This window comes from Equus asinus, chromosome 14, assembly GCF_041296235.1.
Source record: "Equus asinus isolate D_3611 breed Donkey chromosome 14, EquAss-T2T_v2, whole genome shotgun sequence".
Taxonomy (NCBI): Eukaryota; Metazoa; Chordata; class Mammalia; order Perissodactyla; family Equidae; genus Equus; species Equus asinus.
Genome location: NC_091803.1, coordinates 32,026,463 through 32,042,489, shown reverse-complemented (window position 1 = coordinate 32,042,489; position 16,027 = coordinate 32,026,463). Strand labels below are relative to the sequence as shown.

At 43.5% G+C, this 16,027-nt stretch overlaps 1 protein-coding gene across 5 annotated transcripts in view; it reads right to left on the bottom strand.

The window, feature by feature from the left end:
• Nucleotides 1-16,027, bottom strand: part of LOC106839006 (uncharacterized) — an 85,509-nt gene that overhangs the window by 45,208 nt on the left and 24,274 nt on the right. Inside the window, exon 1 of one of the 5 annotated variants that reach the window (XR_011494255.1) lies at nucleotides 536-719. The exons of the other annotated variants lie outside the window; for them this stretch is intronic. The gene's annotated coding sequence lies outside the window, so the exon portion shown is untranslated. Of the gene's footprint in view, nucleotides 1-535; nucleotides 720-16,027 lie in introns of those variants that run through there. 5 annotated transcript variants of the gene reach the window in all.

Genomic DNA, 16,027 nt, shown 5'->3' with positions numbered 1-16,027 from the left:
ATTGAAATAAACCAAGATCTCTAAATCAAGGGGCCTCAGTGGGGCAGGCAGCCTGGTTCTTTACCTAGTGTGTGGCAGGCAATGTGTTTATTCCAGATAGTCCTCTTGCAGTGGATGCCTCTTTGAAATGAATGCCTTGGCAATCAAAGCTTAAGTCAGGCACTTGCATTATAAACAAGAGAAAAATCCCCAACTATCAGGGCTTATACTATAGACCCCCACCCCAGCTCACTCTGCTCCAGGCCCAGAGGACTTTTTGTCATGTCTCAAACATGTCCCCCACACTCCCACCTCAGGGCCTTTGCACTTACAGTTCCTCTGCCTGAAACACTCTCCTTCCAGATTTCCGCATAGCTTGCTCCCTCATCTCCTTCCGTCTTTGTTAAAACGTTCCTTCCCAGTGAGGCCTCCTTTGGCCTCCCTACTTGCTCTCACAGTTCCCCTGACACACCCAACCTCTAGTTCTGCTGCTTCTTTCTCTAGAGCATCTATAACATCACCACTTAGCATCTAACGTGGCATAGGATCTACTTACTTATTTTGTATACTTTCTGCCTTCTCCAGTGAGAACAGGATTTTTATCAATCTGTTCATTGTTAAATCCCCAGCACCTAGCATAGTGTTTGGCACAGGGTGGATCCTAAAAAACATTTGTTGAAGGAATGAATGAACGAATGAATCCTCATTACTATTAGTGTTAGGTCCCATCCATTTAGCTCTCAGGTCCCAGCATTCCAGCTGTCACACCTTTCACTTCCATTTCGGACACCCAGGAGCTCAGGGTTAGGTGTGGCACCTCTGAAAGCCCCACCATTTGGACAATCACTCCAAGTGTTTGTCTTGCTCTGAGGTTCTTCCCTTAGAAACTCAGATTTGGATGCTTTGTCAATCAGCAACCCTGAGCAGGGCATGACTGAATCCACAAGGAAGCCAGGGAGAGGCTCGAAGGCCAGAGCTGGTGGCCAGCCATAGGACAGCACCTGCTGGAGTGATGGATGGTGGCTATCGAAGGCAATGAGGGTGACAGAGCAGGCAGTGGAGAGGCATCGATCAGTGAAAAGTCCCTCTTCCTGTCCATTGATCAAGGGTTCAATGAAAATGATCCTTCACTTTCGGATTCCGTCACAGGAGCAGGTGTGTTGACTGGCAATGGGGTGTGTGCCTGCTGGGGCCAGCTTTCTGGGTTGTCCTTTACAAAAGACCTCTCTGTTGGACTTGTAACTTGCCCATGGCAGTGGTGGTCTTCTGTACTTTCTCCAAGTGCTCCAGATGGACAAGGGGTGGTTGAAAAAGATAAAGTGTGCGTTCTGGCTTGAAAGGGAATCAGCGACCCCTCGCCCTCCCTTGGTCCACATGTGGCAGACATCAGGGGCCAGTGGAGGACCTGCAGACTCACAGTGTTATCCGGGGAAGACAGGCAAACTTGAGAGCCTCTTAGTCCCCTCCCATTTAGACCAGGAAGACCTCTCCCGCTGCCAGGATCAAGAGCCAGCTACCTGAGACTGTTTCCAGAAAAGGGCTCCCCCTTCTTACCCCCACCCCACTTGGCTCAGCAATGTAAGGGGTGAAGGAATCTTAATCGAGAATGTCAAGGTCTCTTCAATGCTCTCCCCAAGGGGATGGGCTCAGAGAGGGTAAGGGGCATCATAACCTCCCCCCACCTCAACGATTCCCACACCTGGCCTTCCCTACTTGAGGGTCACCTGACATTATATGCAGCCACAGGGCAACTGGCAGGGCCCAGTTTGGCCTGTTAGATCCAGAACTCTCCACCAGATGGCACCCATGCTCTCTTGTTCTCTCTCCCTCCCCCCTAACCCCCCACCCCCGCCACTCTCTCTCTCTTCCATATAATTTCTTACCATGGAAATTTCACAATAATAATGTCTGTAGTAATAATAATGTATTGTGTATTTACTACGTGCCAGGCATTATGCTAAGGGTTTTACAGACACAGTGAGGTTAGAGAGCTGAGCAGGTCTGCATCCTGGCTATACCCCTTACTGCCACATGGCCTCAGGTGAGCAGGTCATTTCATTGTGCATCAGTTTCCTCATCTAGGAAGTTGAAATAATAACAACACCACCCACCCCATAGGAGGACTGGGAGGACTAAGTGACTTAATCCACACAAAGCTCTTAGAAAATCATAAGCACTGTATCACTCGTTGTTAAATACATCTCATTCGACTCTGACAACTCCATGAAATAGCCACTATTATTTTCCCCATTTTACCTGTGATGAAAGTGGGGCTTAGAGAGACTGAGTGAGTTGCCCAAAGTTGCCCAGTGTTGCTGAACCCAAAGGACCCTGATGTGTGTCTTCCAAATTGGCCAATTCCATGAACCTCGTGTTTCACATCCTGTCACTCTTCTGAAAATTTACCCATTAGCAGCAGAGCACGAGAAAGGCCCAGGAGCTAAGCAGACCAAACAAAGCCTCCTCCTTGGGAGATGGGGAGGGGGTGAGGCTCTAGCGAGTTCTGTCTTCACACTGGCTCTTTCAGACATCCCATCCTCGAAGCAATCCAGGAACATGGCTGAGGAGCTGGGCAAAGCTGCGGAGATCATGGGCAAAGGCAAGAATGGGGTCGGCTTTGGCAAAGTGGACATCACCATCGAGAAAGAACTTCAGAAGGAGTTTGACATTAAGACAACCCCAGATTTGAAGCTGTTTTTTGAGGGCAACAGATCGGAGCCCATCAGCTGCAAAGGTAATGGTACGTGGGCATCAGTCAAGGTAATGCTAGCCAAGGAAACACATAAACACCAGCATTTCAGGGGCTTAACACAATTACACACTTATTTCTTGCCACACAAAGCCCAGATGGCAGCCAGAGGGTGGAGGTGAGGGCTCTGCTCCACACAGTCTTTCATGGACCCAGGCTCCTTCCAGCTTCTGGCTCTGCCCTCCCCTACAGCCTCTGAGACCCCTGCTGTTTCCTCTGTATTCAGCCAGTAGTGAGGACAAGGAGACAGGGTATCGCCACTGGTGGTGTTCATGGCCCAGGCCTGGAAGTGGCAAACATCACTTCAGTTCTCATTCCACTGACCAAAATTCTGTTACATGGTCCCACCCGACTGAAAACTGCGAAATATGATGCTGCTCTGTGTCCATAAGGAAAAGAAAACAGATTTTGGTGAACATGTAGCTGCCTGCACCACAGCTTGCATGTCAGCTGGTGGGCCCTAGAGGTGGGAGAGTGAGGTACATGGCTTACAAACTACCAGAGACCAGAAAGTAAGTCCCTACCTCCAGCTCCCACCTCCCACCCCGATCTTCTACTTTAGAATGATTTTGACAGGGCCTAGGCCAAGGAAACACTGGCAAACCTAAAGGGAGACTGAGAGATGATAGAACAAGATGGGTTTGGGGCAGGGTGACTGCCAAACACTTTAGCTTCTGTCATCATCCATTTCATTCATTAACTCATTCAATCACTTATTTAACACACTTTTATTGAGAACCTACCATGTGTCAAGCCCTGTCTTGGTGCCAAGGATGCTTGAAGGATTATGTGCCTCAGTGTGGCACATGGTACGTCCTAACTTTTTAAATGTTAAATTCATGAATGCATAAATGTATGCATAATCAATGGATGGATGGAACAAAGCTGATGAACACAGAAGTGCCCAGCACAGTCCCTACTATGCTAGTACAGTCATGTGTCACTTAATGATGGGGATATGCTCTGAGAAATGCACCATTAGTTGTGCGAACATCATTGAGTGCCGTTACACAAACCTAGACAGTATAGCCTACTACACACCTAGGCTGTATGGTACTAATCTTATGGGGCCACCATTGTGTATGTGGTCCATTGTTGACTGAAATGTCATCATGTGGCTCATGACTAAGATGTTCCCATTATATACATATCGAATGATTGAAGCTCAGGAAACTGAGATTGCCTTTTGCAGCTCTGGCATTTAGCAGGCTTGCAAGAAGCCTGTTTGACTGTTACTGCAGGAACCAAAGGGTTGGGGGTGGGGAGAGCCATCTCCTGCAGGGGCTGCTCCATGCCTTGCAGTTCTCGAGATGGACACAAGGGGGCATGAGACACACAGGCCAGATTTGCAGAGGACAGTACAGCCAAAGCGCCAACCTCAGCGCAGGTTACAGAAAGGGTCAGGCAGTGTTGTGGCTCCCAGGCTTGTGGGAAGGTGGCGTGTGCAGGGGGAAAGAGAAGAGATGGGAGAGGGCAGGAGCAGTGAGAGAAGGGACAGAGACTGCTGCTTCCTATGGATGCCGAGTGACCACCGTCAATGACGGTGAACCACTGGGCCCAAGCAAGGAGCCCTTAGTGAGTGTTGGCTTTGAGGAGGGCTGAGAAGAAATGAGAAGCCCCAGGTCACTTTGGTAGAGTCCATATCTGCTCATGAAGTGGCTCAGGTTCTGCGATGCCCTCACCTCCTGAAGGACAGGTGAGACTTGACCTCACTTAGAGGCAACAAGGTGACAACATGGGAACTTCTAGACTGTCTGAGCCCCCTTTGTGGTGTGAATCAGTGTCTGGGACGTCCCCTGCCATGGAGGAAGCTTGATTATCAGCCCCTCCAAGATGCCTCCCTGACTTCCAGGGTCGGAGTGCCTGCCCCTCTTCTTGGTCCCATAGCACCTGAGCTTCCCCCATTAACGCCCTCACCTTACAGAATTGTGTCTGTTCCTCATTGTCTACCTGACTGAGAGCACAACAATGGCAAGGATCTCACTTCCTTTCTAGGTGCAGTGTGAAGCGCTTGTCCTAAACCCCACCACTAAACAGAAGTTGGTACAATGTGCCCCTAGAGACATGCACAAGAATTAATTCTTAATAGCCCCAAACTGGAAACAATCCACATGCCCATCAACAGAGAATGGATAAATACATTGTGGAATGTTCACACAATGGACTGCTACACAGCAGTGGGAAGGAATCTACAAGTACACACAACAACATGGATGAATCTCACAAACATAACAAAGTCAGACCCAAAAACACACACTGTATGATCCCATTTACATGAAGTGCAAGAGCAGGCCAACTAATGCATGCCATTAGAAGTCAGGATGTTTGTTACCTCCAGGTGTGGGTGAGATGGGCTAGGAGGGGGCACAACTGGGACTTCTAGGGGACTGGTAATGTTCCATTTCTTGCTCTGGATGGTAGTGTTCATTTTGAACGCGTCAACACTCTGATGTGTTCATTTTGTGAAAATTCATCAAACTATATGTTATAATTTGTACACCTTTCTCTATGTAAATGTACTTTATCATGTTTTAAAAATGGCCTAATGTTCTTAGGAGGTATAAGGAAAGATACTGAAAATAGGGTCCTTCTCAGCTGATGTACCAACTCAGTGTGCATTCACCAAGCCCCAGGCAGAAATTTGTCTTGCTCCAGGGCCTTTGCACAGGCTATTTGCTCTGCCTGGCAGCCTTCCCCTTTCCTTATTGCTTCCTGATTAACTCCTATGCATCCTCCAATTTTTAACTCATAAGTGATTTCCTCCAGGAAGCCCTCTTTGAGTTCACAGTCTAGGTCATGTATCTTTGCTATAGGCTCATAGAACTTTGCTTTTGACTACTTCCTTTGGGCGTAATTATACACTTATTTGTGTAATTATTTGATGATTCTCCTCCTTAACAGAATGAGAGCTGCAAAACAGTGGCACAGCACCTGATAACATAATAGGCACTCAATGCATATTTGTCAAATGAACGAACGAGTGAAGGAATGAATGACTGAGTGCAGGAGTAAAGGCCTGCACGTGTACTCCAAAACTGCTCACAACACACATTGCTTTATCTCATAAACTCATTTTAAATGTTCCATTCTATTCTATAGCAGGATTTAATATAAAATAATATTTTACATTACCTGCCATCACGTGAAACTGAGGATCCTGGCAAACACAGTCCATCTGTAGTCTTGTGTACATTCTGGCCCACCATTATGTCTCCCCAGATATGCTATATATGTCCAATTTCAGAAGCTAAGATTTTTGTGTGCTTGGCACTCCCATATGTAGCTGAGAAATGGAAGTCAGGATCTATGAGCTTAGCAGACATTTGTGTCTCAGCTGAGGAACTGGTGGCACAGGGAGATAATGGAATTTTCCCTAGGTCACAGACCTAGCTAGTCTTTCAATTTACATTTTCTTTATTTATATGTTTTTAAAATAAATCCATCTTCCTGTCACATTGGAGAGTACATAAGAAAAGAAGGCTGGGCATGCTTCCTTCTGGGTCTGATTCCCAGGTTTGCTGGTGGGGTGGCCACTGGCAAGTTGAACCTCAATATCCTCATCTGCAAAATGAAGAGATCTATCCTGTAGAGTTGCTCTGGGGATGGGATACATGCAAAACTCTCAGCACCGTGCCTGGTCCTTGGTAAGCACTCAATACAGTTTAGGGGCTGCTGTTAATGTTCATGCCATGGAGCTTGAGGGTGGGGAGGGGAGAGTGGAAGAACTGAACTTGGCCTTCCAGGGGTGGGAGCCCAAGACAAGACGCTTCTACTCTAAACTTGGAGAAGACAGGCCTTGCTCTAGTTCAAGAGGAAACTTCTGTGGGATCCGTTTAATTGTATCTCTCTCCAGGAATGGATGAATCTACTGCTTTGGTCATTTGGTTGAGGAGACAAATTAGCCAGAAAGCATTTTTGTTCACTGATACCCAGCAGGTAGTCGAGTTTGTGAAATCCAGGCCCTTGCAGCACTGGTTTCTTCCAGGTACCGGGTTCAAGGGGTGGGAGGTAGCTTTTTGACTGGTGAGGAACCCTGTGTCTAGGAGGTTGGTAAGGTGAGGAGAGGCTGTCACTTGGGTTAATTGCCTGCCCATTCTTCCTTTTCTAATGAGCTGGTTTCCTGCAGGGTTAAAATGAAGAAAGAAAAAAATAGAAGCTGAAGTGGTAGGAGAAGCTAACTAGAAAGTGGAGAGAAATGGAGAGAGAGGAGAGGAGACTGACATATTCATTGAACTGGTTTTGATAGCATAACTGATCTTTTTGGGGTCCATTTAGAACATCACTGAACAATAAATAATTTGCAAACTGATTTTCCTTTTAGAGAATGAGTTTCTTGCACATTTTAACTTATTTTCTATAATTTGATGACTTCACTGCTTCTCCCAGTAGAAGTTAGAACTTTGGCATTATATTTATACATGGGGAGAGTATGTGCCTCTTTCTCTCCCACTCCAGTTTTTAACCGTGTTTTCAGCCCCAATTTTCTTTCAAGCTAAAGAATGAAACTGAAACTAAAGCCCTATCTTGATACCAAGTTCATATTTGGTACCACATGTGGTCAAATCAATTGCCTCTTTCAAAAGCAATAATGGAATAAATGTTCAAAAGTCTCAACCCGTGTTAGAACAACCTTCACCATTCTGCTCAGAAAAGGTCGAGCTTATCAAGTGTCTCCATTCGTCTCTGTGAATTTGCCTATTTTGGTCTCACATCATAGCCAGAGAAGCATTCTGGGCATAAAACAGATGACCCAGAAAAACACCAGAACTTGGAAAGGAGTGGAGATGAATTGGTCACCATTTCTACCTTGCCCTTAAAAAAGCCAGGCATTCTGCTTTCTACCGAAGTCTCACCAAACATCCTTCCTCAAACAGGATTTAGAAGAAGAAGTAGCAGAGTTGTTCTACGATGTGATCAAAGACTTCCCAGAGCTAACATTTGGAGTGACATCAATTAGCAATGCCATTGGGCGTTTCCACATCACCCTGGACAGTGTTCTGGTGTTTAAAAAGGTAGGACTTTGATCCTACTGCTGGTGAGCGGTCTCTAGTTCAAAACAGTGGACTATGCATGTATGTAAGAGCTTTGGGTACCAATTCTGGTTCTGCCACTTGTGAGCTAAGTGGATTCTATGAAACCATAGTCTCCTGGTTTCTAGCCATTCTCCATTGTAAGCTGCTCCTCCTTTCCTTAACCAGTAAAAGTAAACATCATTCACTAAGGCTCAATCTTCTGCCCTGGGTTTTCTTCTGCTCCATGCTTCCCTCCACATCCTCCATCAGAAATTACCATCCACACACCCATGACTTACAAATCTCTATCTCCAGCCAGACTTCTCTAATCTCCAGACAGACCTTTATATCTATCATCAGATGTTTCAACATGGCCAAGCTGAAAGTCATAATCTCCCCTCCAAATCTATTTCCAGCATTTCTCTCTCAATAAATGGTGCCACCATCTCTCCCATCTGAGCAAAGCCACAACACCCAGGCATCATTCTAACACCTCCCTCTTCTCAACCCCTCATAACCAATCCATCACCTCAATCCTACTCATTTTAAATCCAAAATACCCCTTAAATCTATCCATTTCTCTCTACTGCTACCATCCTAGGTCAAGGGACCATCATCTCCCACACCTAATGCAACATCCTCCCAACTGATTTGCCACATTCTCTCTTGTCTTCTAAAGAGCAATCCTTTCAAAATTCAAATCTGACGGTCACTTTCCTCCTTGCCATTGAAAGCCCTTTAATGGCTTCCTATTACTCTTAGGATAAAGACTCAAGTCCCTAAAGAGGCCCACAAGCCTTCTACAGTCTAGCCTCTATCACACACCTTCCTTCTCTCCCTCTCTGGGATCTAGATCTGAACTGTCCAATATGGCAGCTGCTAGTCGCATGTGACCATTTACATTAAAACTAATTAAAATTTTAGCTCATCAGTCAAACTAGCTTCATATGAATACTGGCTACTATATTGGACAGCACAGATTTACAGAGCATTTCTATCATCACAGAAAGTTCTATTGAAGACTGTTAGTCTAGACACTGTGGTTTGGTTTCTGGAACATGCCTTACTCCCTCCCCACACAAAGCCAAATCCTTACAATAACCATGTTACTGAGAGATATGGGTTAAAAGAGGTTAGGTTGCTTGCCCAAGGCCAAACAAGAGGCAGCTGGAGTGACATCCAGATCTGCCTGACTTTCAGAGAAGACTGTGAGCTACTACATTTTTACTTGGGCCCATGGAAATCACTGAAAGATTTTAAAGTGGAGAATAATCTGATTTGTGTTTTTGAATGGGACAACATATAATCCAGAAATAGATCCAAATACATTTGGAAATTTAGTATATGATAAAGACGACATTTTAGATCAGTAGGGAAAATCTGTGTTATTTAATAACTAACGTTGAGAGAACTGGGCAGCCTACAGAAAAAAAAACAAAACTAAACTAAAGCTAAGTCCATACATCACTCTTTCCATCAAACTAAATTCCAGATTGATCCCTGATTTAAAAATACAACGATGAGACCATGTAAAAACTAGAAGATCCCATGGGAGGTTTGCTTTCTAAACTTGGAGTGGGAAAGCCCTTTTGTAAGGCATGACAGAAACCCTAGAAACTATGAAAAGAAATACTGATAAACTTGGGCTACATAAAAATTTAAAAGTTCTGCAGCATAAACCCCATCACAAAATCAAAAGCCAAACAGCAAACTTGGACGAAGCATTCGGGAGAGACTTGGTCTATCTTAATGGTTAAGAGCATGAGCATTAGATCAGACTGTCTGGGTTGGAATCTTGGCTCCATCTCTTATGAGCTTAGCAACCTTGGGCAAGTCATTTCACTTCTCTGTGCCTCAATTTCCTCAACTGTAAAACAGGGGAAATAATAGTACATAGCTCAAGGAAATGTTTATGAGGATTAAATGAGTTCACGCATATAACACGTTTAGAACAGTGGCTGGTACAACAGGAGCTCTCAATAAGTCTAATTAGTATTATTAGACTATTGTCATGACAGAAAAGAGTTTGGACTTTATCCAGAGGACAATGGGGGCTATGAAGTGTTTAAGCAAGAGAATGACAGGATCAGATTTGCGTTCTAACATCATCACTCTGGCTGAAGTGTGGGGGATGGATTGGAGAGAAACAAGGGGAGAAGTGGGAAGACCATTAGGAGGCTTTGGCAGGAGTCCAGGAAGAGGTTTGGACTACAGGATGGGATTGGTGGAGATGAAGAGAAGGAGATAGAGTAGAAGGAAATTAGCAGACAGCTGCTTTCTCCTTCCCCCAAAATTGTGATCCTGGGCTACAGAGAATTATATCATTCCCTGTGTTAGTTCTCAGGTCTCTCTGAGAAGCAGTCGCCAAATAGGATCAGACATGCAAAGATCTATTAGGGAAAATGCCTGTGAAGGAAAACAGAGAGGATGCTGAGGGAAACTCAGAGAGTAATCAGACCATGATGTAGGTCTGACGCTTTAGAAGGAAAGAAGGTTAGGTGAAAGAGTCCTTGACAGCAGTGGAGTTCTTAGAAAGTTTGTCGAACTCAATTATCAGAGAAGTCCTGCATCTCCCAGAAATAGAATCCCTGACACATTTGCTTATTTGTTAGGAGCAGTATGTGAGAAACTGCTTAGCATCAGCACAAATACTTGGATGGATTTGCAGAGCAAGGTAGCTGGGGCTGTCAGTTAATTATACTCTCTGTAGATTGGAGATTTTCATGGCTGCCACCTTCCCATATTCCACCCACAAGCTAATCTGCCCAGCCATCCATATTTATTAAGAACCTAGATTATGAATTACACTTAAGTGCCTACATCATGGAAGCTACAGCCCTCCAATGTTTTTCTTCTTTTGTCCAAGGGAAAAATTGTGAAATGCCAGGAGCTTATTTATGACACTACTAACAAACAAGTCCTCAGTCAAGTCACAAAACAGCACCTCACAAATTTTGTTGTTGAATACAACACTGAGGTCAGTGAGCAAAGGTTCCCTAGGAGAAGGGGTGCTGGGAGAGCTGTGCATAGAATGACCTCTTTTCCTTGTAATTTCAGAATAAGGATCTGATTTATTATTTGAATATCCTGAATCACATGCTGCTCTTCATCTCCAAGTCATTTGGTACGATAATGCAGCATTGAAAGAATTCCAAAACAAGGTTTGTGGAAGGTGCCTTTGCTCTTTTGGGGAATTAGTTGGGAATCCAAGATCTGTACACCCTGACGCCATTCACCTGCCCTGCTGATTATAAATTAAGCCAGGAAGGATTTGCATTTGCATACAAATTTCCTGATTTCAATATAGATGCTACATATTATTTACTGTTTACTTTCAAACCAACTTCCTCCCTTCTTCCTGTCCAGTATCTCTTCCTTTCTTGTCAAATGCATGCTCCTTCTTCTTTCATCTTTTTGATAAGTCTACTATGGGAACATGATGATTCAGCTGCTTTTTTGATGGAATAAGTGTGGGTGACTGCATTGTGGGCAGCATTTGGCCTGGAGGTAAGAGGGACAAAAGACCACTCCTCCTTGAGGTCAGGGAAAATGAAAAGCCTGATGGTGTGACATGGCATGATGATCTGACAAGTAATTGCCGAGATTCTGGGCTTTAACATCACACAGACCTGGGTTCAAACTCTCCTCTTACAAGCAATTTTGTCTTAGGTGAGTTTCTTAACCTCTCAGTCTCAATCACTTCATGTGTCAAACGCAGAGCTGTGGTAGAATTGGAGGTGCCATATGTAAAGCAATGAGAATGTGTATAATAAACAGTGCTTCTTCTTATTGATATCATTATCATTAGAAACAAATCTGCTTTTCCTAAGCACTATGCCCAAATTTATGTAGTTATACCACCTGGACTATGGGGGCTATTTACTTCATTTTTCTCTTTATTTTTATAAGAAGTATGGTAATGGCAGATTTTTTTATTTTGAAGAAAATTATTCTGAACATCAAATGAAACAATTAAAAATGTTGAAACCCAAAATAAGCACAGAGTAAAGCCAACAGGGCATAAACATGTTTAATGTTCATGCTACAGCCCACTGCATTGTTCTCCAGGAGAGTTGTTCCAATTACAGAAATATTTCTGGTGAATATATTTCCTGGTTTATTCAATTTTAAACTTTAAGATTCTTGATATAATTAAAATGATCACAATATGATTGCTTTCTCTATATTTCTCCCACATTATAATAGTCAATATTCAACCATATTTTCTTCTAGATTATATTTTTTTAACTCCTTTCATCTAGGCAGAATTCATTTTGGCACACATTGTGGTCAGTGTCATGGCCGAGTGAGCTTGCCCGGGACTCTCTCCCCTCCAACATACCACAAAAAGGAGCAACCATATTCCAACAAAAAACATCCTAATAGCACAGGAATCCTCAGAGACCCACAGCAGCCAAAAAACGGAGGGTGGAGAGTCTGGAGCCCCCCCTCGGAGGAGCTGGAACAGGGTAAGAGAGATCTTCGCTGCCCCCCTAAAGACTGGGATCACTGCAGCGGGAGGTTCGGTGAGGGAAGGAGTGGGGGAGGGGCCGCACATCCACAGGATCATCCAGGACTCCAACAGTGACGCAGCCCAGATGGAAGCCCTCTAACAGGGGAAAGCTTTCACGTGTGGTGAGTTCATCAAGTCAAGACCCCAGGAGACCAGATAGGGAGAGCTGATCGGAAATTGGGTCTACCCGCAAGAGAAAGTGCCCCTCCTCCCCCAACCCGCGCTGTGCACCACCATCTTGGTTGAAGGCAGAGGGCTCACAATACGCAGCTCTTACGCACAATACGCACCCCCATCTAGTGGCGACAGGCTGTAACTGCAACTGAATAATATTACCATGGGGAAGACTCGTCCTCCTTCCAGCATCCATCAATTCATCAAAACCCCAGACCAGAGGGAAAACAAGCACCCAGAATTATGCTCTGAGGACTCAGAAATAAGTACACTAAGCGACAATGAATTCAGAATAGCTATCATCAAAGAACTCAATGAGGTAAAGGAAAATATAGACAAACAAGTCAACGAGTTCTGGAGTTACTTGACAAAAGAGGTTGAAACTATAAAGAAGAATCAATCAGAAACACTAGAGATGAAAAATACAACAGAAGAAATAAAACATCATATGGAATCCCTGAATGCCCGTGTGGACATCAGAGGAGCAAATCAGCATAATCGAAGATAGACAGGTTGAATGGCTCCAGACAGAGAAAAAGAGAGAATTAAGAATAAAAAGGAATGAAGAAAACCTCTGAGAAATAGCTGACTCAATGAGGAAATGCAACATAAAAATAATTAGTATCCCCGAGGGCAACAAATAGGAGAGTGGAGCAGAAAGTGGGCTCACAGGAATAATAGCAGAGAACTTCCCAAATCTAGAGAATGAGAAATGTGTGTGGAGGAAGTTTTCAGGTCTCCTAGATATGTCAATGCAAAAAGACCTACTGCAAGGCATATAGTAGTCAAACTGGCAAAAGTGAATAACAAAGAAAGATTACTCAGCAGCAAGGCAGAAGAAAATAACGTACAAAGGAACCCCTATCAGACTTTCAACAGATTTCTCTGCAGAAACCTTACAAGCTAGGAGAGACTGGAATGACATATTCAAAACTTTAAAAGATAACAATCTTCAGCCAATAATACTCTATCCAGCAAAAATATCCTTCAGATATGAGTGAGAAATTAAATCTCTCCCAGACAAACAAAAGCTAAGGGACTTCATAGCCACGAGACCTCCTGCCTAAAAGAAATCCTCAAGAAGGCCCTCATACCTGAAAAAAGGACAAAAGGGAGAAAGGGGTCACAAAACACAGAGTAAGGAGACAAATAGAATCAGAATAGGATAGCAAATATACAACTATAGCAATAGGATAAAGGGAAGGAAAACAACAAAAACAATCTTATCACTTTAACTACAAACTCACAACACAAGTTGGAATAAGAGATGACAGTAACAACTTAGGAGGAAAGGAACTGAAACAGTTTAAGCTAAGGAAATAAGAGGCCACCAGAAAATGGACTATGTTATACATGAGATTCTGAATACAAACTTCAGGGTAGTCACTCAACTTAAAAACAGAACAGAGACACAAAAAATAAGTAAGGAATTAAGAATGTGATGTCAATGGGTAGTCCAAAACACACAGGACAAGAAACAAAGGTAATGCAGGAAAACCGGAAAACGAGTGACATAGTGACAGCATTAAGGCCTCCTGCATCAATAATCACCCTCAATGTAAACGGATTGAACTCTCCAATAAAAAGACACAGAGTGGCAAGATGGATTAAAGAACAAGATCCAACAATCTGTTGCCTCCAGGAAACACACCTCAGCTCCAACGACAAACACAGGCTCAGAGTGAAGCAGAGGAAGATGACAATCCAAGCTAATGGCAAACAAAAGAAAGCAGGTGTCGCAATATTTATATCAGACAAAGTAGATTTCAAGATAAGGCAGGTAAAGAAAGACAGAGGGTCAGTATATAATGATCAAAGGGACACTACATCAAGAAGAAATAACACTTATAAATATCTATGCACCCAACACAGGAGCAACAAAGTTCATAAAGCAACTATTAACAAACCTAAAAGAAGATATCAAAAATGACACAATAATGGTAGGGGACCTCAACACCCCACTCACATCATTGGAAGATCATCCAGACAGAAAATCAACAAGGAAACGATGGAATTAAATGAAAAGCTAAAACAGTTGGACTTAATAGACATATATAGAACACTCCATCTAAAAACAGCAAATTACACATTCTTCTCAATTGAACACGGAACATTCTCAAGCATAGACCATATCTTGGGAAACAAGGCAAGCCTCTATAAATTTAAAAAAATTGAAATAATAACAAGCATCTTCTCTGATCATAATGCTATAAATCTAGAAATTAATTACAAGAAAAAAGCTGAGAAAGGGACAAAGATGTGGAGACTCAAAAATATGCTATTGAACAAGCAGTGGATCATTGAAAAAATTAAAGAAATCATTTTGGCACATACTGTGAGATGAGGTTCTAAATTGCCTTTACCTCCATTAGCAAGTTCCAACATGCTATTTATTGATTGGGATCCATTTTAGAGCCAAAGACAAAGAGCTGGATGAATATTATTCCAGTAGGCCATACCCCCCATATCTTACCTTGTTTACCTCTAGCCAACATTTGTTGAAAGTATACAAGGTCTGCTTTGTTTTTCAGTCTCCCTACCCCCTAGAAGAGTGTTTGGCACATAGTAGGCCCCTTCATATTTTGATTGGTGAATGACTTGAGAGTGTCTGATGCCAGGTGTCTGCTGCAGTCTCTAACTGGTCTCCCTGCTCCCACTCTTGTTTCTTCTCTGCAACCAGAATAATCTTTTAAAAATTATCGTGTCACTCTCTGGCTTACTATTCTTCAGTGGCCTCATGTCTCATTCAGACAAAAACTGTGCTCCAAGCTCTGTACTGGAGTTCTGACATCATCTCTGACACATCTCTGACTTTGTCTCCCATGACTCTCTCCTTCATGGTGCTGAAGCCACATGGGCCTTTCCTTTCTATTCTAGAACACTCTACACTCCCTCTCAACACTCCGTAGGCCTTTGCACTCACAGTTTCCACTGCCTGAATCAATGTTCCCCTGATTTGTTACTCATCTCCCAGGTCCCAGCTAAAATGTCACCTCCTCAGATACTCCTCCTGACCTTCCTATCTAATACTGAGCCCCTACCTCATCCCGTCTGTGCAGTCACTCTATCACAGTGCCCTGTTTTATGGTCTAGTTGGCACGCTTCGCTATCTGAATTTATTAATTTGTTTACACGTTTTTGTCTGTCTTCTCCACGAGAACATAAGCTTTATGAGGGCAAGATTTTGTCTGTCTTGGGCAGCACTGTACCCCAAGCACTTAGGAAAATGCCTGGTAGGCACTCCACAAATATCTATTGAATGAAAGAGTGAATGAAGTCACGAATTTCCTTGGTAGAAGAATAATTTAGAATAATGATGAACTGACATGTATTGAACATTTTCTACCTCTCAGTCACTGAACTAAGCTTTTACATATATCATCCTGCTTAATTCTTAGCAACCCTATAAGGTGGGTACTACTATAATTACCACTTTACAGATAAGGAAACTGAGGCACAGACAGCGGAACTTACTGTTTTGCTCAAGGAACTGAGAGATGAAAGCTCAGGACCTCCTGACTTGCTACAGTTGTGTGGCTGGTGCCCTGCACAAGGATGGCGACACCAGGCTGATGGCCAATGCCCGTGTCTGCAATGGGG